The sequence below is a fragment of the Saimiri boliviensis genome, chromosome 3, assembly GCF_048565385.1.
Source record: "Saimiri boliviensis isolate mSaiBol1 chromosome 3, mSaiBol1.pri, whole genome shotgun sequence".
NCBI lineage: Eukaryota > Metazoa > Chordata > Mammalia > Primates > Cebidae > Saimiri > Saimiri boliviensis.
This window is the reverse complement of record NC_133451.1, coordinates 71,915,921-71,939,161: the sequence shown is the minus strand read 5'-3', so window position 1 is coordinate 71,939,161 and position 23,241 is coordinate 71,915,921. Positions and strand designations below refer to the sequence as shown.

The 23,241-nt window shown below is 39.3% G+C and overlaps 1 long non-coding RNA gene across 3 annotated transcripts in view; it reads right to left on the bottom strand.

Moving 5' to 3' along the window:
- Positions 1–3,004: 3,004 nt before the first annotated feature.
- LOC141584012 (uncharacterized) overlaps positions 3,005–23,241 on the bottom strand; it is a 39,267-nt gene continuing 19,030 nt past the window's right edge. For 2 of the 3 annotated variants that reach the window (XR_012516867.1, XR_012516866.1), the window contains one exon: positions 10,990–23,241. This exon is cut by the window's right edge. This is a non-coding gene — a long non-coding RNA (uncharacterized LOC141584012). Of the gene's footprint in view, positions 8,059–10,989 lie in introns of those variants that run through there. The other variant, XR_012516868.1, reaches the window with a different exon arrangement.

Genomic DNA, 23,241 nt, shown 5'->3' with positions numbered 1-23,241 from the left:
TGCCTAGCTTACCTTTAGAGTTCTAGAATGGAGAACTCTGTTCATCTTCAGGAGAATTAATACAGGAGTGAATGAATGGATGAATGAATTCATTGCTTAAATATATATATATTTTTAAGTATGACACATACAGAAAAGTATGTGGACAATAAGTATTTTCATTAAGTGAACATCTATAACTGGCATTCAGATTGCAAAACAGAGCATTACCAATACCTCAGGAGCCCTTGTTATGCTGTATTCTAATCGTTACCCCCCTGTTCCTTGCCAGGGGTAATGACTCCTGACTCCTAAAATAAAACATCACTTTGCCTGTTTTTAAACTCCGTATAAACAGAATTCTACATCACGGGGTTTTTTGTTGTTGTTGTTGTTGTTGTTTTTTGTTTTTGTTTTTTGGCTTTTTTTACTCATTATAATGTTTGTGAAATTCATTCTTATTGGATATAGCAGTAGGTTTTTCATTCTCACTGCTGTATGGTATTTCACAGCATGAATCGTCCAGAAAATCCCACTGTTTATTAAAGAATTCTGCTCTTGAGTTGTGTTGGAATAATGTCTAGTTTTTGGCTAACAATAGTTCTACCATGAACATTCTGAACTTACCTTTTGGAAATAAATGTGCTCATTTCTTTTGAGCTTAAACTTGCATGTACGTTTAGAGGGATGACATTCTTTCTAGTGCTTTCATATTCTAGTACCTTGCTGGGCTTCCAGCACTATCCGTTGCATACAGGAAAGGTTATGGGGTTAAAGTGGCCACTTGTCAGTGCTCTTGGGTTTGTTGCAGAGCTTCTCACCAGATCACAAAATGCACCAGGTGACTAGGCCTCCAGGGTGTGTTACTGAGATGAAAACGAAAGCCAACTTTACCTTCTTCCTGAGTGGCTCTGATCCAAAGCAGTAACACAGCCATTTTTTAAATTTCTTTCTTTCTTTCTTTTTTCTTTTTTTTTTTTTGAGATGCAGTCTCACCTTTGCTCCCTGGGCTGGAGTGCAATGGGGCGATTTTGGCTCATTGCAATATCCACCTCCAGGCTTCAAGCAATTCTCCTGCCTCAGCCTCCCAAGTAGCTGGGACTATAGGCTCCCGCCACCACACCTGGCTAATTTTTGTAATTTTTTTTTTTCAGTAGAGACGAGGTTCACCATGTTGGCAAGGCTGGTCTTGAACTCCTGACCTTAGGTGATCTGCCCACCTTGGTCTCTCAAAGTGCTGAGATTATAGGCTTGAGCCACAGCATCCAGAACACAGCCAATTCACATTCCTTCCATGTAACTCCAATTGCAAAGTTCTTGCAGCTAAGTTCTTGGTCCTGGCCAAGGGTGTTTTATCTGCCACTGTATCTACTACATGTGAGAGACACGCAATATTTACCTGTTGGTTAACTGGTTTGATTCTTGATGGCATACTGAATCACATACTTTCACCTCTTCATAGGAAAAATTTTCTACACTTTTCAGTGTGGTAGCCACCAGCCTTGTTACAACTATTGAGCATTTGAAATGTGACTAGTGTGATTGAGGAACTCATTTTTTAATATTGAATTTTAATATTTTAACATTTTAAAAACGATACTTGATTTAGTTATAGAAAGTTTTAAGTGTGCTTGGATTAACTTGGGTATGTGAATCTATTTTTTCAGCTGTATATTGTTTGTAATCTAAATTCACGTCAAGTATTTATTTATTTATTTATTTATTTGTGATGGAATCTCTCTCTGTTGCCCAGGCTGGAGTGCAGTGGTGTACTCTCTGCTTGCTGCAACCACTGCCTCCCTGGCACAAGTGATTCTCCCTGTCAGTTTCCCGCATAGCAGGGATTACAGGCATGCACCACTATGCCTGGCTAATTTTTGTATTTTTAGTAGAGATGAGGTTTTACCATGTTGGCCAGGCTGGTCTCCAACTCCTTACTTCAGGTAATCTGCCTACCTCGGCCTCCCAAAGTGCTGGGCTGACAGCTGTGAGCCACCATGCCTGGCAATATTTTTGATAACTATTTCACAACCAAGTTGAGACATTCTATAAGTGGAAAGGACACAAAAATACATTGTATAAAAATATTTTAAATTTTAAAATATTGATTATATGTTGAAATAATAATTTGGATATGTTGGATAAAATAAAATATATTATTGAATTTAATTTCTTGTATTTATTTTCCTTTTTGTCGAGAGCACCAGTAAATTTTAAATTGTACATGCAGCTTGCATTACATTGATTTTAGGCAGCACTCTTCTGGAGATCCCCAAATGTAATGTTTTGCTATAATTCCTGATAGAATCTTCTGCCTCGGGAAGTTAGGTAATAATGTCTATTTATATAAATACAGAATATGTTCCTAAATATATAACTTATGGTCAGGAAACGGAGGTACATTTAGTGGAGAAGAGTGAGCATGAAGTGTGGAGTCAAACCTTTCTGGCTTTGTATCCAAGCTCTGCCCCTAAATAGTTACCTTTAATGAAGTACTTGACCTCTCTGATGTCGGATTTTCTCCTATGTAAATTGGGGATATGAATACTGTAGAGCATGGGTAAGGCTCTGCCCTGATTCCCTTGGCCTCCTTTATCATTTTTGTTCAGGGAACCTCTCTGTTATTTGCTTGACCAGTCTATACCAGTGTCATTGCTTTGGGGAATTGCCGTTGGGCTACCGAGTGACTGGTGCAGGTGTATGACATCCTAATTCCCTAACCTCAAATAGAGACAAACTTCAATGTGTAATTTACACCCTAGAATCCTTCAGCCCAGGCAGAGACTACCTGGAAAACAGACCTTTATCATCTTACACTTCCCTCTCCTGTGTCTAAGGGTCAGCTTCTGAGGAATCCAACTTGAGGCAGCTACATTACTGCCTATGTTTTTTAGTGATTAAATGAGAAATGCCCAGCACAGACTCCTTCCCTCTTTCTTTCTCTCTTTCTGTTTCTTTTTTCTTTCTTTCTCTTCCTCCTTCCTTCCTTCCTTCCTTCCTCCATCCCTCCCTCCCTCCCTTCCTTCCTTCTTTCCTTCCTTCTTATCTCTCTCTCTTTCTTTCCCTTGCTCTTCTTTGTTTCTTTTTTTTTTTTTTTTTTTGAGATGGAGTTTTTCACTCTTGTTACCCAGGCTGGAGTGCAATGGGGCGATCTCGGCTCACCGCAACCTCCGCCTCCTGGATTCAGGCAATTCTCCTGCCTCAGCCTCCTGAGTAGCTGGGATTACAGGCATGCGCCACCATGCCCAGCTAATTTTTTGTATTTTTAGTAGAGACAGGGTTTCACCATGTTGACCAGGACGGTCTTGATCTCTTGACCTCGTGATCTACCCGCCTCGGCCTCCCAAAGTGCTGGGATTACAGGCTTGAGCCACTGCGCCCGGCTCTTCTTTGCTTCTTTTTAGAAAGTGGGTATTGCTCTGTCACCCAGGTTTGAGTACAGTGGTGTGATCTTGGCTCACTGCAGCCTCAACCTGCTTGTCTCAAGCAGTCCTCCCACCTCAGCCTCCCAAGTAGCTTGGGATCACAGATGTGCGCCACCATGCCCAGCTAATTTTTGATTTTTTTTGTAGAGGTGAGAGTCTTCCTATGTTGCTCAACTGATCTTAGACTACTGGGTTCAAGTGATTCTCCTACCTAAGCCTCCCAAAGTCCTGAGATTGCAGGCATGAATCACTGTGCCAAGCCACAGAGGCTATTCTTAATCCTCTTCTGTTACTTATACCATTCAATACACTCCAGTGATTTTACTACCACACCTGGAAGATGTGGCTTGTCAGTGATTTTTTTACAGTCCTGGAATGGGTTTGTGTTGAGATATCCATAGTCTCTTTCTCAGTTCCTTACCCCTGGCTATTTCTTCATTAGCTCAGATGTAACAAACATGTAAGAACCCACAAGTTCATGAGACCTTGGAAAACACTGAATCCACTTATGAACAACCAATATTGCATATGTTTCTGTGATTTCTCTCTAAGTACAATGTTAAACAGATGCTGTGAATAACTAAATCACTTTCAAGGTTTAAATGAAACTACTTAAAAGGAACATTAACTATTTCAGAACCGAAATAGGAGATTCCTTCAGTTAAAAAATAACTTACTGACACAAATAAAACATTTATACATATAATATGCTTTCTCAATATACAAATACAAATACATATAAATGTTGCAACTATAGCATTTTATAGATGAAAGACAATCTGCTTATATTTTTAGTTCATTTTTTGACAAGTCTTTATAAATAGGAATTTCCACTTATTGACATTTATAATATACAAGACATGATTATAAGACATTCACAGACCTATCTCATTTAGTCTACTCAAAAACTCGGTTCAGATATGATCCCTTCAGAGAATCCCTTCCTGGCCTCTCTGAATTAGTCACCTTCAGTTGCTCTGCCATGACCCTTATCACTACCTATAACTTTTATTTATTTGGCTTATATGTTTACTGTGACACTCCCCACCAACTCTTTCCCTCTCCCAATTAAATTGTGTACCTCAGATAGCAAGTACTGTTTTGCTTTGCATACTTTGGTATCAACAGTTGCTAGACTAGTGGCACATGGCAAGCGTTCCATAAATATTTATTGAATGACAGAATAAATGAAAAACTTAATATAGATGATAGCCCTGAAACCCAAAGAGGCTAAAAAGTTAAGACCCAAGAGCTGGTATGGTAAATAGCAAAACTCATGTGAATTCTTGTCTTTTATCCACTAGGGGATATTGTCCTTTATTTTATGTGGGCTATAGAAGGTTGAAATATCTTACCTGTAGGGAAACCACTCTCCAGGAAGGGAAGGAAGTCATTCCCTTCTAGTCAACAAGTACCTATCAACCCTTGCTAGGCAATTTATTAAGTACTAGGAACAGAGACATAAACAATACAAACAGTCCAGGCCAGTGTGGAGTTTTTTGTCTGGACTCTTGAGTAGAGAAGACAGACATAGGTAATAAAAAGTGAGATAAGTGTTTTTGAAAAGGAGTGTACAAAGATAGAAAAGAATAGCAAGGCAATCCAACCAAGTGAAGGGGGTCATGGAAGCCTGACTGTGGAAGGGAATGTAGCTTGTCAAAAAAAACCAAGGGAAATAAAATGTGAAGGTCATGCAGCAGCGAGAGCAAGAATGGCAGATGGTAAAGAGAGAACAGCCTTGAAGATGATAACTGCAAATAATAATTACATATGATGAAGAGTGATGTGTTCTAACATAGGTGGATTACAGTGCTATTGGAGTTAGGAGAATGGTAGGAGTCTCATTATAGGGGAAGCTTTATGAAGTTATTATACTGACATTTATAATGACTTTGAGGACTGAAAGAAAATAGATACATTGAAATGGGAAGGAGCCTCCAAACAGTTTCTTGAATCTTTCTTAATTTTGCCTTTTGAGTGGGTGATACATTCCCATGTTTTTACATATGTATAATGCCTTAAACTGTACAGTACCTCATTTCCACCATTGTTTCTCACCCATCCAATCCCCAAACCCCACACTAGGTTATCTCTTTTATTAGTTTGTTTGTATCCCTTCAGAATTACTTTATGTAAATACAATTATAAATATAAATGCTTATCCCAATATAGCATACTGTATACACCATTCTATATATTCTGTACTTAACAACAGAATATATGTCTTGGAAGTCTTCCCATATCAGCACATAAATAACTCCCTCATTTTTTTCACAGCTTCTCAGTGTTCATATGGATGTATAATTTATTTAATCTTTTATTGATGAGCTCTTGGAATGTTTTCAACTTTTGTCTATCAAATAGTTTTACAGATATGGTAGCTTATAATTATACAAATATATTTATAATTTTAAAAGCTATTGCCAAATTGTCCTCAATGGAGGTTATATGAAAATGCCTCCAAATGGTTAGATTTAACTACATAACTAATGATGAAGCTAGAGAAGCAAATGAAGTTTGTGTTTGTTTTTTTAAGACACCACTCATGTACTTGATCATTTCCAAGAAAACACTAGGTACAACTAAAAGTTAGAAATGGAAAATTGTGTTGTATGTTGGCTCAGGTATGGATCAAAATTTTGTGAGGCTTGAAGGTTATGCAATTAGGAGAGCCTTCTTTAAGAAAAATAATAAGAAATTACAAAATGTAAAATTAGCAAACAGAGCTTTGGAAGGGACTTACGTGAGAGAGGGGCTCTAAAGTGTAATCTTCATTTGTTTTGTGGCAGATCTGCTCTGTGTAAGACCTATATACACACATGTGAAGGAGAACAAATTACTCATCCTTTTCACCTGGGAGAACCAGGTTCAAAACATGTGGACCACTGCCCTCAGCTACATGTCACTGAGAATAATTCTACTGGCCTCGGTGCTTTCAGCGCCGTAATGTACGTAATATTTCCCTAAATGAATTCATTCAATTTAAGTGACACATTTCATCTTAGAAATCCCCAACACCTTATAGTTTTTTTTTTTTTTTTTTTTTTTTTTTTTTTAAGACAGGGTCTCACTCGTCACCCAGGCTGGAGTGCCGTGGCATGACCACAGCTCACTGCAGCCTCGACCTCCCAAGCTCAAGGGATCCTCCCACCTCAGCTTCCCAAGTAGATGAGACTACAGTCAGGTGCCACCATGCCCAGCTTATTTATTTATTTATTTATTTATTTATTTATCTATTTAGTGGAAACACGGTCTTGCTATGTGTCCAGGGCTGGTTTTGAGGCCAGGAATTGGTGACCAGCCTGATCACCTGGGCTGATCATCTTCCCACCTGATCATCTTCCCACCTCAGTCTCCCAAAGTGCTGGTATTACAGCTGTGAGCTACTAATATTAACCATATGACCATATAACCAATATTAGTCATATGACCATGCTATAGAGAAAACTAACATAAAGATAATTCCCTAGGAAGAGTTCAGAGGGCCCTCATCAATCTCATCTATCCTGATAGTACGTGTCAAAGTTGCAGCTGTCAAGTGGTTCTCATTGGGAAATGTCTGCTTATATAAAGTTTGAAAAAGATAAGCTGATGAATTGCATGTGATGATCTGAAGTTAATTATCTATCTCTGTAATAGACAACAGCTTGTTTGCCTGTTCCCACATTCTATGGGTTCCTTAGGCTGGCACCCTTATGGCCTCTTTGGAAAGGGAAGACGATTAGCTGATGACCATACAAGAGATATCAGGAGTGGAGTAAGGAAGAGAAAATAAGAGGTTGCAGAGCCAGGGTTAAGAGACAACAGAATTAAGTGGTGTGGTGCTAATTAAAAACAGAGGGAGAGCTAATAGAGTGGTAGGAGAAGACTTGGAAGGACTGCTGTCATCCCACCACCACCAGCCCACAAACCTGTCCTTCAAACTAGGACACTTTGTTTCACAATGAAGATAAACTTACAGAATAAAAGAAAAAAAAGTGAAAATCAAGACTAAAATAATATACAGCCTGGAATAAAAATTAGGAAATACAGAGTGCCTGCAAACAAGGTGAGGGTTTTAGTGGAACTGCCTTCATTTAACAGAGAAAGACTCACTTTTGATATTTAAAACCTAGGCATTACCCAATTAAGTGAGACTTGAAAGGAGTCAGTATCCAGGCACCTGCACTGCAAATTATAGAGGTCCTACGATGAACTTTAAGTCACGCTGACCTTAAGCCAAATGTGCTGAGTTTCATTTCAAACTCATAAGCTGAGTTTCAGGTTTGTTGCTGGTGTCCAAATGTCCACAGTTGAGTTCTCAGGTTTGTGGTGAACAGATTTGGTAACTTCTTGTTAGGCGGTATCTGCTGCTGCTCTTGCTTCTTTATTTTACTTATTTTACTTAATTTATTTTTTGAGACAGAGTTTCATTATTGTTGCCCAGGCTGGAGTGCAATGGTGCAATCTCGGCTCACTGCAACCTCAGCCTCTCAGGTTCCAGTGATTCTACTGCCTCAGCCTCGTGTGTAGCTGAGATTACAAGCATATGCCACCACGTCCAGCTAAGTTTTGTATTTTCAGTAGAGTCAGGGATTCATCATGTTGCTCAGGCTGGTCTCCAATTCCTGGCCTCAAGTGACTCTCCCATCTCACATCCTCTCATCTTGGCCTCCTGAAGTGTTGGAATTACAGACATGAGCTACTGTGTCCAGTCAGAGTGCTTCATACATAAGCAAGACAGCTGGAGCTCCAGAAGCATGCATTTGGATTGTGGTGTCAGGTTGGGAAGGAGAGGTGGAAAGGAGAGTGAGGATGTCTAACTATTCATCCTGGACTTGGCCACATTTTTAATTTTTATTTTTGATACAGTCTCACTCTGTTGCCCAGGCTGGATTGCACTGGTGTGATCTCAGCTCGCTGCAACCTCTGCCTCCTGGGTTGAAGCGATTCTCTGCCTCAGCCTCCCAAGTAGTTGGGAATACAGCTGCAAGCCACCATGCCTGGCTAATTTTTGAATTTTTAGTAGAGATGGGGTTTTGCCACATTGGCAAGGGTGTCTTGAACTCCTGACCTCAAATGATCTGCCTGCCTCAGCCTCCCAAAGTGCTGGGATTACAGGCGTGAACTACCATGCTCAGCCTTGGACTTGGCCATGTCTAAGACTTTCACTGTTTATATTGTTTATATTTTAATTAATTAATTAATTGTTATTATTTTTAACAGAGATGGAGTCTCACTATATTGCCCAGGCTGGTCTCAAACTCCTGGGTTTATGTAATTCCCCAAACTCAGCCTCCCAAACTGTTGGGATTATAGGCGTGAGCCACTGCACCTGGCCAATATCATTCTTATTTTCACCTTCACTGTCTATACTTAAGAATTGAGAGCTTTCATTTGAAAGTGTTTGCTTTTTATCTCTGGATTTTTGTTGTTGTTGTTGTTATTGAAAGTTTTATGCTTATAATTCAATTTTCTGAAGAAGTAACATTTACATGATTAACTGCAGGATTGATTATACTAGCAAATGACTGGAAACAACCTAAATATTATCAACAGAAGTGTAACTTAAATTATAGCACAACCATATCATGGAATATTATAGCTGTAAAATCAAACAAGGAAGTGCTCTGGATAATCGGTGTGCAAATTCAATCTCCCATTTTTTCTCTTATCTACTAATTTTCCACACCCTTCATACGTAATTTCTTATAGATTTTTCCAGAGTTTCTTTATACATGAGTAAATACAAATGTAGACTCTTACTTTCTCCTCCTTTTTGTAAGAAAGGTAGGATACTTCATATACTGTTCTGTCTCTTATCTCATTTAATAATATACCTTAAATCTCTTTCCAAGACAGAGCCTTTCATTTGTCTAAAATCTTCTTTCACATCTTGTAGTAACATTTTAAAGTTTTCTTTATGTAGGTCTTGTACATTTCTTGTTATGTTTATTCCTAGATATTATACTGTTTTTATGGCTTTTGTAGTCTTTCCGTTCTATCTTTTAATTAGTTGTTGTCATTTCACGTCTTAATATCTGTTTATTAACTCTTAATATCTGTTTACTAACTCTTTGCCCTTTTACTTTTCTCTTGATTTTTAAATATTTTCACCATCCCTGATTAACTTTAACAAATCAAACTCTTTTTGGTCCAGGTTTATCTTTACAATGCAAAGCTCTATGTTGAGGTTTTTGGTGTCCTGATTGCTGTAAGCCACAGTGTGGTCAGAGCTTCTCACAATAAGATATTCTTCCTGACAGTCAAAGAATAATTCTAATTCAGATGGTAACCATAAGGGCACCGCTGGACTGGATCTTAATGAAAACTACGACATAATTTCACAAAAACTGTTCTATTCATTTACTACAACACAGCTAGTGTGTATCTTTCACAGATGTTTGCTTTGTCAGTTGAACTACAGTCTATAATTCCTTGGTGTTCATAGCACACTGTACCTCACATTTTCAGGAACCTGAAGGAAAATCTTCCCGCACAACTATCTGAACTTCCTACTCTCATAATGACATACAATTTTAATGCAATACAATTACAAAAAAAGGTTTTCCATTCCTGTATTACTTGCACGCAGTCATAATTGGCCAGAGGGGACAAATATTATCAGATCTATTACATAATTTCTACTGCACTGAAGCTGTAAGTGGGTGGCTTTTAAGTGGGTCAATCTTAAATAGTTATTTTCCAAAAATTTGGAGGCAAAAGGTCATTCAATCAACACCCAAATATTTGTGACCAAGTATCATTCCCTTTCTATAAAAATAACCCTACATTTCATCATACTCTACAATAACTGCTCCCAAATTACAACAAAAATGTTTTCAAAGTCAGGTTTCCATCATTTAAGGGAAAATTATAAGGTGTGTGACTCTTCCTAGGTCATATTTCTCTCTCAATGCCTGTTTTCCAGTTATTTCAGATTTCATTGGCAGCTTCATCAGAGCCCATTAGGGAGAAATGAAAATCATGAGAACTCATCTGTTCCAGTCTCCTCATTTTACAGGTAAAATAATGGAAGAGAATAGTTAAATGACTTGCCCAACAACATGCAAGGACTTCTAAGAGACTAGGATTGCAGGCCATCTCCTGCTTTCCAGTCCATCATTCCTTCTCCCACATCATGATGCACCTTCCTAGGCGTGAATGAGGAAATGTGCCAGTAATTATTATTGGCAAAGATGTGATAACTACCAGTGAAGCTCCAGACACACATGCAATACTACTTCAGCATTTCCTTTTCCTAGTTGGCAACCTCGTTCACTGTTGTAGTTGTCATTACCAAATGTGTAATTAATGACTCAAATTAGTATAGCTAGCCCCGGCCTCTTTATATGCACCATTGCCTTTACTATATAATTCCACCCACCTAATTTCACTGACGACTCAAATGACATCTTGTTGAAACTGAGTTTATATTTAATTTACACTAAATGTGCTCTTTCTGTATTTCCTATTTTAGTTTTGGCTCAATAATCACCCAGTTGTCTAAGTCCCCTTCACATCCAATTTATTTTTAATTTCTGTGGTTGCATTACCTAGATATTTCTCACATGTTTTCTCATCTTTTCATTACTATGTACGTGTCTTTGTTACTTCTAACCTATACTCTGTATGTTTTCTCTTCAATTTTTTCTCCACGCTACCTTCCGAGTCATTTTCCCAAAGGATAAATATTCTCTTGCTATGCTTCTGTCTAAAACTCTTTGCTATCTTGTGTGTGTGTGTGTGTGTGTGTGTGTGTGTGTGTGTGAGAGAGAGAGAGAGAGAGAGAGAGAGAGAGAGAGAGAGAGAGTTTCACTCTGTCACAAGGCGCCAGGCTGGAGTGCAGTGGCGCTATTTTGGCTCACTGCAACCTCCGCCTCCCAGATTCAAGCAATTCTCCTGCCTCAGCCACCCAAGTAGCTGGGACTACAGACGCGCACCACCACTTCCAGCTAATTTTTATATTTTAGTAGAGACAGGGTTTCACTCTGTTGGCCAGGATGGTCTCGATCTCTTCACCTTGTGATCTGCCTGCCTCAGCCTCCCAAAGTGCTGAGATTACAGGCGTGAGCTACCACGCCCGGCCGCTATCTTTTATAGATCCATTAAATCATGCCCATATAGTATGATTATTGTTTTCTTTCTTTTTTATTTTAGATTTGGGGGTACCTGTGCAGGTTTGTTACAAGGGTATATTGTGTGATGCTGAGGTTTGGGCTTCTAATGATCTTGCTGCCTAAGTAGTGAACCTAGTACTTGATAGGTAGTTTTTCAACCCTTATCTCTCTCCATACCTCCCCACTTTGGAATCCCTAGTGTTTATTTTCCCTTCTTTGTGTCCTTGTGTACCCGATGTTTAGCTCTCATTTGTAAGTTAGAATATATAGTATTTGGTTTTCTGTTCCTGAGTTAATTCACCTAGGATTGTTGCATCCATGTTGATGCAAAAGACAAAATTTTGTTCTTTTTTATGGCTGTATAACACTTCAGGATGTAGATATACCACATTTTCTGTATCCAATTCATTGCTCATGGGGACCTGGGTTGATTTTTATGTATTTGCTACTGTGAATAGCACTGCAATGAACATAACAAGTGCAGGTGCTTTTTTTTGACAGAATGATTTATTTTCCTTTGGATATATACCCAGTAATGGGACTTACCAGATTATTTACGATTCTTCATAATCTGTCCCCTGTTTGCCTAGCTTCATCTCCCACCATAACTTTTCAACATTAGTTTCTATAAACACAAATATGCTTGCAATTCTTTTAACTTAAGCTCTTTCATGCCTCTGTGTCTTTATACATGCAGCTCCCTCTGTCTAAACTATTACCTTCTGCTCACCTTTCCTACATGTCCACTGTTAGCCTCATATTCATCCTTCAAGATGCAGTTTAAGAATCAACCCTTCAGTGAAGACTATAGGCAGGGTTTATTTTTATTTTTTGATCCTTCCCTGTGCCTTGTGCATACTTCTTTTGTTACTTATCACATCATATCTTAACTCCTTAATTACACATCACTGTGGTATTTATTATTATTATTAACTTTTTTAGAGACAAAGTCTCACTCTGTCACCTATGCTGGAGTGCATGGCTCACTGTAGCCTCGGCTTCCTGGGCTTAAGAGATTCTCCCTCCTCTATGTCCCTCCTGAGTAGCTGGGACTACAGAGACATACCGCCATACCAAGTTAATTTTTAAAAAATGTTTTGTATTGACAGAGGCAACTGCTTTCTACACAGGCCTTGACAGTTGAAGCTTGCCTTTGGTACTGACACAACTTTCAGAATTTTATAGTGAAAGATATGTTTAGTTATAAACTTTCGTTTTGAATTTTTAAATCCTCTTTTCTCAAATAACATCTCACAGTGGAAAAGTAAAAAAAAGTTATAGAATTTTAATAACTATAATTTCAAATGATTATGATTCACATCTACCTTACCCTTTCATTGAATCATGAGTTTGTTTCCTCACTATGAAATCATTACATATAATTCTCTCCAGATGACAAAATAGTCATTTCAGCACAACATGCAGATATGGAAAAGACATCTTACATTTAATTTGTTTTTCAGTAAGGTATTTAGCAGAGCATTTTATGTATATGTAGCAGCATTAGTTAGCATCCATAGCTCTACCAATCTTTAGTCAGATTTTGTTGTACATTTGTTAAGATGTTCTGGACTTCTATCTAGGCTTTAAGAACATAAATGGATGAGGCTATTATATATGAACTCATAAATCAGATACATGGGGTTAAATATGGGGTTTACTAAATTAAATGGGGATATTTAGCTAATTGCAACACTAGCCTAGGGATTGGCTAATGTTTCATTTCAGGACTTTGCATAGATTTTTACCAAGGCACACGTTAAAAGATTAATGATTTTGTATTCCAGGTGAATGTAGATGCTCACTTCCTACAAAGATAAAATTTATTTAAATTACTAATTATACCTATATCTTGCATTTTACCTCATTATATATTGTTTTAAATAACTTAATTTTAATAAGACTTCTACATAACTTTGGAATTTGTGCCAATTGTAAGCAATAGCTTCTAGCCCTTCCCTTCATTTTGCTGTCATGGCAGAGATTAAGAGCTACCAAGTTTGGTAAGCAAGCAGGGAGTGTAAAGAGTACCGAGCCCCCATCACAAAGACTTGGTGGGATCCAACCCTGGTTGTTCCACTGTCTAGGCTTCTGCTCTTAAGCAAGTAACCTAACCTTGTAGTTTTATTTCCCTCATCTTAATGACAATAATAACACCTGCCTTACTTCCTCAGAGGGTTATTTTAAAGATTGGATGAAAATAAATGAGAGATAGGAAGACTTGGGCTCAGAAAATGGGCAAGAGCAAAGGAAGTTCGGGTAACCAGAACCAGAGTCAATACACCATATTGAACCACTGCATCAAAGACACTGTTGCTGCCACCAGCAGCCCCTGGATATACTTACCTTGGACTGCCATCACTGCTGGCCCTGAGTCAGGCTTGTAGAGCATCATTGCTGCTGTTGTCTCTGCCAGCACTGCCAGAATTAATTATAATATTACCTTATTAAGTCTTAACTCAAGCTGCAAGCAAGCCTAGAATTGTCTGTATTAGGCCTTTTTGTATTTTATAATAGGAGATTGGCCTATGATCTTAGTCATAGGCCAGCGAAAAGGAGACTGTCAGATTCAGGAGAGGATTAAGGCACTAGGCTCACAACATCTCTTTCTTGAACTACTGCCATGGTTTCCTAACTGTTATCACTGCCTCCAACCTTGCTCCCATCCGATCACCCTCCCTACCAGCATCAGAGTTTCCTCTCCAAAGGAAAATCCAATTTTGCTACTGTTCTGTGTAAAGCCTTCAACGACCCTGCTCTTCTTAATGCCTAGATAAATGCAAACTTATTCTAATACCCTGAAAAACCTTCTAATGAGGTGTTCATCCCCACAGCCATATTCTTCTATACTTCCCATCCTCCAGCCAACCCTTCTGCCTGGCTGAAATACTGGTTTTCCCAGTGAATCACACTGTTTAATGCCTCTTTGTCTTCCCTTTTATAAAAAGGAGAACTACGAAGGAAATAAAAAACAAAAGATGAGCATCTTTCTTCAAAAAAGGCCAGCATTGTGGGATCTTCCAGACAGGGAGGGAAGGAAAGGAAGGTTCTTCCCAGGTTAAGGCTGAGGCCATGAGACCCGTGGAAGAGAATTCTGATGGCGCTGCAGATGGAGGCACAGCCAGCCTCCATGGTCAGTAGAGAGGATGGCTGAGCCTACCCAGGACACAAAGTCCATGTGGAAGAGAGCAGGGTCCTGTGTCAGGGAGCAGCAAGTAGCCAGTGAAGGAAATTCATCCCTCTATCCTATTTTTTGGGATAAATGTAACCCTGGGATGGTTGTTTTGACCCATAGAGGAGAGAAATCTCCTCAAATGAATACAACAGAATATTTTGCCTAATGAACAAGTGATTTCAGGTCAAATTATACTTAATTTGAAGACTGTGTACTTGTGGACTAGCAATCAATCATCATGACAGTACATGCTCATGTTGTTCCTCCACTTGTAGAAACAACCTGTCAAGCTTAAGTAATGAGATTCAGAAAATATGATAAGGTATAGAGCTTATTCAAGCACAAAGCTTACCACCAGGAAACACTTATTCCAAACAAATGGGGTCAGTGTTTCAAAGTGGAGAAGTTAATTTTCACTTATATAAGCAGAGACAGAGAAATTTTAGCAGAATTACATTTTCCATACAAGACAAGTGCATACATTACAGTGATTTGATTGGTTACAAAATTTTGCACCATTCTATGAGTGATCTTCAGGGTGGGGAGGGTTTTATCTCTGGTGCTATTTGTTCTTCTTAATGATTTACAGGGAAAAAAAAAGTCAGAAGTTGCAGGTGCACATCAAGTGACTCAGGCCACATAGCTGTATTTCTCCCCAGGCTGGAATACTTTAAGTTTGAATTATTTAAGCTTAAGTTTGAATTATTTAAGTTCACATTTCTCCCTTTTCATTAAGATATTTTAAATAAAGCACAGCAGATGTACTCAAACGGTTTCGGCTCCTTTTATATTTGGGAGTTTAGTCACACGTCACTAGGAAGGCTCATTCCCGCAGTGTCGAGTCACACAGCAGGGGAAATACGTCAAGCTATGAAGCTGATGGGATATTGGCCAAATTTAACGCAACATGAAGGAAGTGATTTTGTGACCTGAGCCAGGCTACGCGGCTGCAGTTAATGCAATTCTATGAACAACCATTATTTTAGGTTTTTCAGCTCTGCATTGACTTCATTGTGAACAAATGCCACAGCAGCAATAAAGACAAAAACAGGACAAAAATGAACAAATGATTATGTTTCCAAAAATAAGCAACAGTTTCTGCCACCAAATTCCCCAAGATCCAAACCAGCTGCTTAGCTGATCATTTAAACTGTTGGATCTGAAAGGTTAGTTGGGTTTTTATATCAACCATTAATTTAGTGATGTTGTCTGGAGGATAGACACTCAGTTTTTATGATAGTGTAGCCATATGGTTTTACAATGCAGCCTTTTTTTTTCTTTTTTTTTTTTTTCTTTTTTTTTGAGATGGAGTCTCGCTCTGTCACCCAGGCTGGAGTGCAGTGGCCCAGTCTTGGCTCACTACAACCTCCGCCTCCCGAAACCTAGTGATTTTCCTGACTCAATCTCCTGAGTAGCTGGAATTACAGGCACCTGACACTACACCCAGCTAATTTTTGTATTTTTAGTAAAGACGGGTTTCACCATGTCACCATGTTAGTCAGGCTGGTCTCAAACTCCTGACCTCAGGTGATCTGCCTGCCTCAGCCTCCCTAAATGCTGGGATTATAGGCTTGAGCCACCACACCTAGCCAAATGCAGCCTTTCTCATAGGAGAAGCTTCATTGTTTAATAGCAAGATACCCAATACAGCTATTATTTAGGACCTTTTGGTTAGGGCCTCTGCAGGCCAAATGACATCCTCAATACCCAGATGTGGTAGAGAGATGGAAGCAAAACAGTTGTACCAATGGAACAAAGAAAAAACACAAGACTATAAATGAGGAAGATCTGTGGGGTTTGAAAGGATATTCTTTGACCTTGGGCCCAGGCATAAACCAAAAACACCATCCTAACTGCCCTGGGGGTAACCTTGGCCATTGTATTTATTTAACCATGCACTGTTACAAGAAATACCTGACACTGGGTAATTTATAAAGAAAAGAAGTTTAATTGGCCCACAGTTCTGTAGGCTGTACGGAAGCATGGTGGCATCTGCTCAGCTTCTAGGGAGGCCTCAGGAAAACTACAATCATAGTGAAAGGCGAAGGGGGAGCTAGCACTTCACATGGCCGGGAGCATAAGGAAGCATGAGAGGTGCTACACACTTTAAAACAGCCAGATCTCATGAGAATTCACTATTTCCACAGCACCAAGGGTGACGGTGTTAAACCATGAGAGATCAGCCCCATGATCCAATTATCTCCTACCAGGCCCCATCTTCAACACTGTTCCTAGTTCGACATGAAATTTGGACAAAGATACAGATCCAAACCATACCAGCCATAGATGTGTGCCACACAGCCAGGGCATTCTGTTTGGAGCTGGCCATTAACCCAGTTGCTGGCCCATTCAGTGGCATGCCAGTACTTTCTAATATAATTTCATAAACTTTTCCCTTTGTGAGTGGCCAAAAGGCTACTACTACTCAATTTTCAAGACTCAGCTCCAATATGCAGGTAAAGTTGTGAAAGAATTGAAAAAACTGTTAAGATTAGTTATCTCTGGCCAAGGAGAGTAGGGGTGAGCGTGAGAGGGACTTTTCACTGTATAGCCTATTCTGCTATTTGCATATCTCACAATATTAGTGTATTATTTTTATAATTGGATTTTCGTTTTTTTTTTTTTTTTTTTTTTTTTTTGAGACGGAGTTTCGCTCTTGTTACCCAGGCTGGAGTGCAATGGCGCAATCTCGGCTCACTGCAACCTCCGCCTCCTGGGCTCAGGCAATTCTCCTGCCTCAGCCTCTTGAGTAGCTGGGATTACAGGCACGCGCCACCACGCCCAGCTAGTTTTTTGTATTTTTAGTAGAGACGGGGTTTCACCATGTTGACCAGGATGGTCTTGATCTCTCGATCTCGTGATCCACCCGCCTCGGCCTCCCAAAGTGCTGGGATTACAGGCTTGAGCCACTGTGCCCCGCCTGGATTTTCAAAAGTTAGAGAAATGAGGGTGTTTTTGTTATTTTGGTTAAAAATGACTTAAAATGTCTTTTAAAGAAGGTGCAAAAGCCATGTGGGAAATAAAAAGGAAAAATACCTTAAGTGGTTTTAACAAATTATTGTCTTAAACATCATTGAGAGCTGTTATCTCATCTAAAATGTACTCATTAACTTGTCAAAGGATAAAATAAATAAAGAGCATTTGTGTTTCTTTTGTATATGCAAAGCAATTCTCTCATCCACCATTAGTGCCCCGTCAACCTTCCTCTTCCATTCCTCCCTGACTATGGGATGTGCCCAGGCTTCTGAACTGGGTGCACCAGGTTGTCCTGTTAGTCTTCCTACCATATGTACCCTGGATATTATACCATACTCTTCTTTTCAAATGTGAATCACATATATTTGATCATTTGATTTGGAGAAATAATGAAAGACAGGTATTACCACTTTGCTGATGAGGAAAGGCTCTGGAGTTTTTGATGGAGCTAGGATGAGGATCCTGGTCTACTAACCATGAAGGACTCTTTCTCTACTTCTCCCATGCTGCCTCATCTCTCAGATTGTTAGGCCTGGACTCCCCAGCCACCATGCATGTGTTCCATTTTTTAAATGTGATTATTCTAGTGATACTGAAAACATAGCTCCCTAATTCTCATCTAATGCTGTGTCACAGTACTCTGCTCTTTTCCTAATAATATAAAAAATTGAATATGTTTACATATATTCAAATTGAGTGTGTGTGTGTGTGTGTGTGTGTGTGTGTGTGTGAGAGAGAGAGAGAGAGAGAGAGAGAGAGAGAGATTTTTCCCCTAACCAGATTGTAAGCTCAATTAGAGCAAGGACTATATGTTACCCATCATGACTCTATGCCCATTTAGTACCTGGCATATAGTAGGCATACAGTAATTATTTGTTGAATGAATGAATGAACACCAGCTAGTTTGTTGGTTCCTCCTGTTTCCATTGCAGAATTCTTTAAACTAACTTGAACAGAGAAGGAAATTGGTTGAGTCAGGTATCTAGGAAGTTCAGGAATCAGTTGGCTTCAATCATAGCTCCGTGGTGATAAGCTTACACTTCTCTTCTTCCTAACCCTTCCACTTTTCCCCTTCTTTTCCCTCTTTCCTTTCTCCCCATTTTCCCTCTTTTCCTCTTCCTCCTCCTCCTTTTGCTTCTCTGTCTCTGCCATTTTCTCCTTCTGCAACTGGACCTGCTCTACCTCCTCCATGCAGGGTGGTGAAGATGCCAGCTGGTAGCTCTGGGATCTCCTGCCCTAGCTTAGCCTCCCAGGTGAAATAAATATATCTATCTCAACATCAGTATTTTAATTTTAGAAACATAATTTTAGGGTTGGCCAGGCCTGTTTCCTATGCTCCCAGTGTGGCTGGAGTGGGGGTAGGGTACAGTGATAGGCAGCCCCTCTGAAACCATGCGGAAGTGGGAAATAGTGGTTTCCCCAAGGAAGGGATGATAAAAATAACATATGTCTACCATAAAATATTTTCATAGGGAATTTTATTAAGAAGTAAAGAAGAGGCTGCTTTTAATATGAAGCAACTTCCTGTCTCGAATTGAAGCTCCTTGGATGGAGCTAAATTATGACCTTTTGAATTGTTTGACTTAGATCGTAAACTTTTTAAAGATGAAGTACACTTTAGTTTTTGAGTCTCAAAGTGTTAATAAGTCAAGTACAGTATTAAAGAGAAGCCCACTCACAACCTTTTACATCAATCTGTTCAGCAAAGCAGAGGACAGCAAAACTTTTTTTTGGTTTATTTTGGCTTCTAGCCAAATAGGAACTTCAGAAATTTGTTTGCAGATAAACTATTTCAATGTTGGAGAGGAAATGTGCTGCTCAGTAACTACTATGGGATGCAGATCCCCATTTCATGGAGAAAAAGCTGCAAGCAATGTGCTCATTTGCTGTGCATATGGAAAAACACAGAATGCTCATCATTCACATGACTGCTAAGGCATTGAAAGTACTGATATTTCTGTACCCTCTATTCTTAAATGGGGAAGTGGGTTTTCAGTTTTGAGCATTTGTTGATTTGTCCAGATTCTTGTGTTTGAAAGTTGTCTTCTGGGAAAGAAGTAATAATAAATTTTAAAAAAAGATCAAACTTTTCTTACCCATTGCTCCTTCAAGGTACTTTACTTTTATATTCTTCCCATATGGCATGACCTGTCTGAGAATATAACAGCTTTTTGTAGTTATTGTTAATTTTTTTTTTTTTTTGAGATGGAGTCTCACTCTCTCTGTCGCCTAGGCTGGAGTGCAGTGGCATGATCTCAGCTCACTACAACCTCTGCCTCCTGGGTTCAAGTGATTCTTCTGTCTCAGCCTCCTGAGTAGCTGGGATTACAGGTGCATGCCACCAGGCCCAGCTAATTTTTATATTTTTAGTAGAGACAGGGTTTCATCATGTTGGTCAGGCTGGTCTCAAACTCCTTACCTTGTGATCCACCTGCCTCAATCCCAAAGTGCTGGGATTACAGGCATGAGCCACTGTACCCAGCCTGTTATTAATTTTTAAACAAATATTTTTGTAGAGATGGGGTCTCACTCTGTTGTCCAGGCTGGTCTCTAACTTCTGGCCTCAAGCAGTCTTCCCACCTCGGCCTCCCAAAGTGCTGGGATTACAGATGTGAGTCATTGTGCCTGGCCTGCAACATTTTTTATAAATAGAGAATGAGTGTGATAAGTATTCTATTCAGCTGCCCAATAATGTAGTCAGATCAGATACTTAATTACAGGTGGAAAATATAATACAGACAGTATTAAGTGTTTTTTTTATCACAGGTTTTTTTAATATATAAACTTGATCTTAAGGAGCAGAAATAGTGAACTTCTCTACTTTTTAAAGTTATTAATATATATGATGAATAAGAAAATACTGACGGAAATGAAAATAACCTCACATCCTGTACTTCCTGACATCCTCTTTTGATTTTGTAAAGTTTCCTGTCATTATTTTCCAGTGTATTTATTTTTAAGGAAGTGTCTTTAGCAAGAAGAGACAAGCACTGCTTTCCTCCTCCACCTCTCTCTCTCTGTCTCTGTCTCTGTCTCTCTCTCTCTCTCCCCTCTCTGACACACACACACACACACACACACACACTCCCCTCAGAGATTTAGCAATTTTGCAGCATTATTATTCTACAATTAAGCAACCAGGACCCATTTCTAGGTGGACACAAAGATGTGGGAAGCAGTGGAGTGAAGCTTCAGCACTAAAGGAAAAGCAACAGGTATCACGTCCTAGATCTCTACATTTATTCATAGTGAAGGTGTGATGAGATAAACATGCCAAAATTATCATTAGTTATTGTTGTTAAGCTAGCATTTATTGAGCTATTGCTAGGTATTATGTACTAAATGCTAAGTGTCCTGTGCTAAGTCCTAAGTATTTTACACACACACACACACACACACACACACACACACATTGCATGTTTGTAATATGCCCACAATTTTAAAAAAAATCAGTTTTGTTTCTTTCTTTTTTTTCTTTTTTGAGACAGAGTCTCCCTCCGTGGCCCAGACTGGAGTGCAGTGGCATGATCTGGGCTCAGTGCAACCTCTGTCTCCTGGGTTCAAGTGATTCTCCTGCCTCAGTCTCCCAAGGAGGAGCTGGGACTATAGATGCCTGCCACCATGCCCAGCTAACTTTTTTGTATTTTTAGTAGAAATGGGGTTTCACCATATCGACCAGCCTAGTCTCAAACACCTGACCTTGTGAACTGTCCACCTCGGCCTCCCAAAGTGCTGGGATTATAGGCGTGAGCCACTGCGCCCCACCTCTTTTTCTTTCTTTCTTTTTTTCTTTCTTTTTCTTTCTTTCTTTTTATCTTTTTTCTCTTTCTTTCTTTCTTTCTTTCTTTCTTTTTCTTTTTTTTAAAGAGATATGATCTTGCTCAGGCTGGAGTGCAGTGGCACAACCATAACTCACCACAGCCTCCACTTCTTGGGCTCAAGAAATCCTCTTGCCCTAGCCTCCTGAGTAGCTGGGACTACAAGCATGCACCACTGCACCTGGCTCCATCATTCTTTTTTTTTTTTTTTTTTTTTTTTTTTTTTTTTTTTTTTTTGAGACAGAGTTTTGCTCTTGTTACCCAGGCTGGAATGCAATGGCGTGATCTCGGCTCACTGCAACCTCCGCCTCCTGGGTTCAGGCAATTCTCCTGCCTCAGCCTCCTGGGTAGCTGGGATTACAGGCACACGCCACCATGCCCAGCTAATTTTTTGTATTTTTAGTAGAGACGGCGTTTCACCATGTTGACCAGGATGGTCTCAATCTCTTGACCTTGTGATCCACCTGCCTCGGCCTCCCAAACTGCTGGGATTACAGGCGTGAACCACAGCGCCCGGCCCATGATTCTTAATATTAGAGTTTCTGCTGTGGGTTAAGCCTGTGTTTCTGTTGTTCATGACCCATTAGTAAATTATGAAATTAATTTAATGAGTAGAGATAAATTTAATTCCATAATATCTTTGTGAAGTGAATTATATTATCCCCATCTGACAGATGAGGAACATCAGACCTTAGAAGGTTAAGTAACTTACCCAAGTTCACAGAGCTTGTTAAATGTAAAATTGCATTTGGAGTCTTTCTGTCTCCAAAACCTTGTCTTAACTACTAAGGCTATACTGTACCATTTAGCATTTCACAATAATTCAGGGCATATCACACCACAACTATAACTATATACAGAAGAAAACCTACTTCGTATCTTATAAGAGAGAAAATGGGGTTTGTAAATTAGCAACCAGCCTGCATTGTACTGAATATAGGCTTAAAAGTCTAATGTGTGTGTGCATATGTATGCATGTGTGTGTGTGTGCATTTGTGTATCAATTAGAGTGTGGGGGAAAACTTTTGCAGAACTCAGTACCATTAACAAAAACATTAAAATTCATTGACATGTAAAATTCATGAAGGACTTAGTAAATTTTCTGCTGTTGCAGCAGAATACCAGAGACAGATAATTTATAAAGAAAAGAAATTTATTCTGTTCGTGGTTCTGAAGGCCAGGAAGGCTGAGAGCATAGTGCCAGCTTCTGGTAGGAGTCATTCCATGGCAAAAGAATGAATGACAGAAAGGAGCGCATGAAGCAGAAAGAAAACTGAGACCAGGTTTACCACAACTAACCCATTCCCACGATGACGACATTAGTCCATTCGTGAGGACAAAACCCTCATGACGTAATCACTTCTTAAAGGCCCCACCTCTTAATAGTGCTACAATGGCAATGAAATTTCCAAAACATTAACTTTGGCAGACATGCACTAACCATGGAGATGACCGGTTTCTAAGGCAAGAGTTTCTCACTTTTAAAAAAATGCATAATAATAATATTTTGTGTCTACGTAGTGCTTTCCAGTTTATACAGGGTTTTGTCTAGATACCATGACTTTCAAACATGCTCCGGACTTTATGCGTGTGGCCTTTGTATGGTACAGGCTGTAAAAGTGGTGCTAGCTGATAACAAGTAGTTATCAGTAAGAAAGCTAACACATTTTTAACCACAATCCAAAAGTATAAAAATAGTTCTTATAGATAATTTGCCATTCCCAGATCACAAAGAAGTGGCATAGCTGCCAAATGAATAACCAAATAGA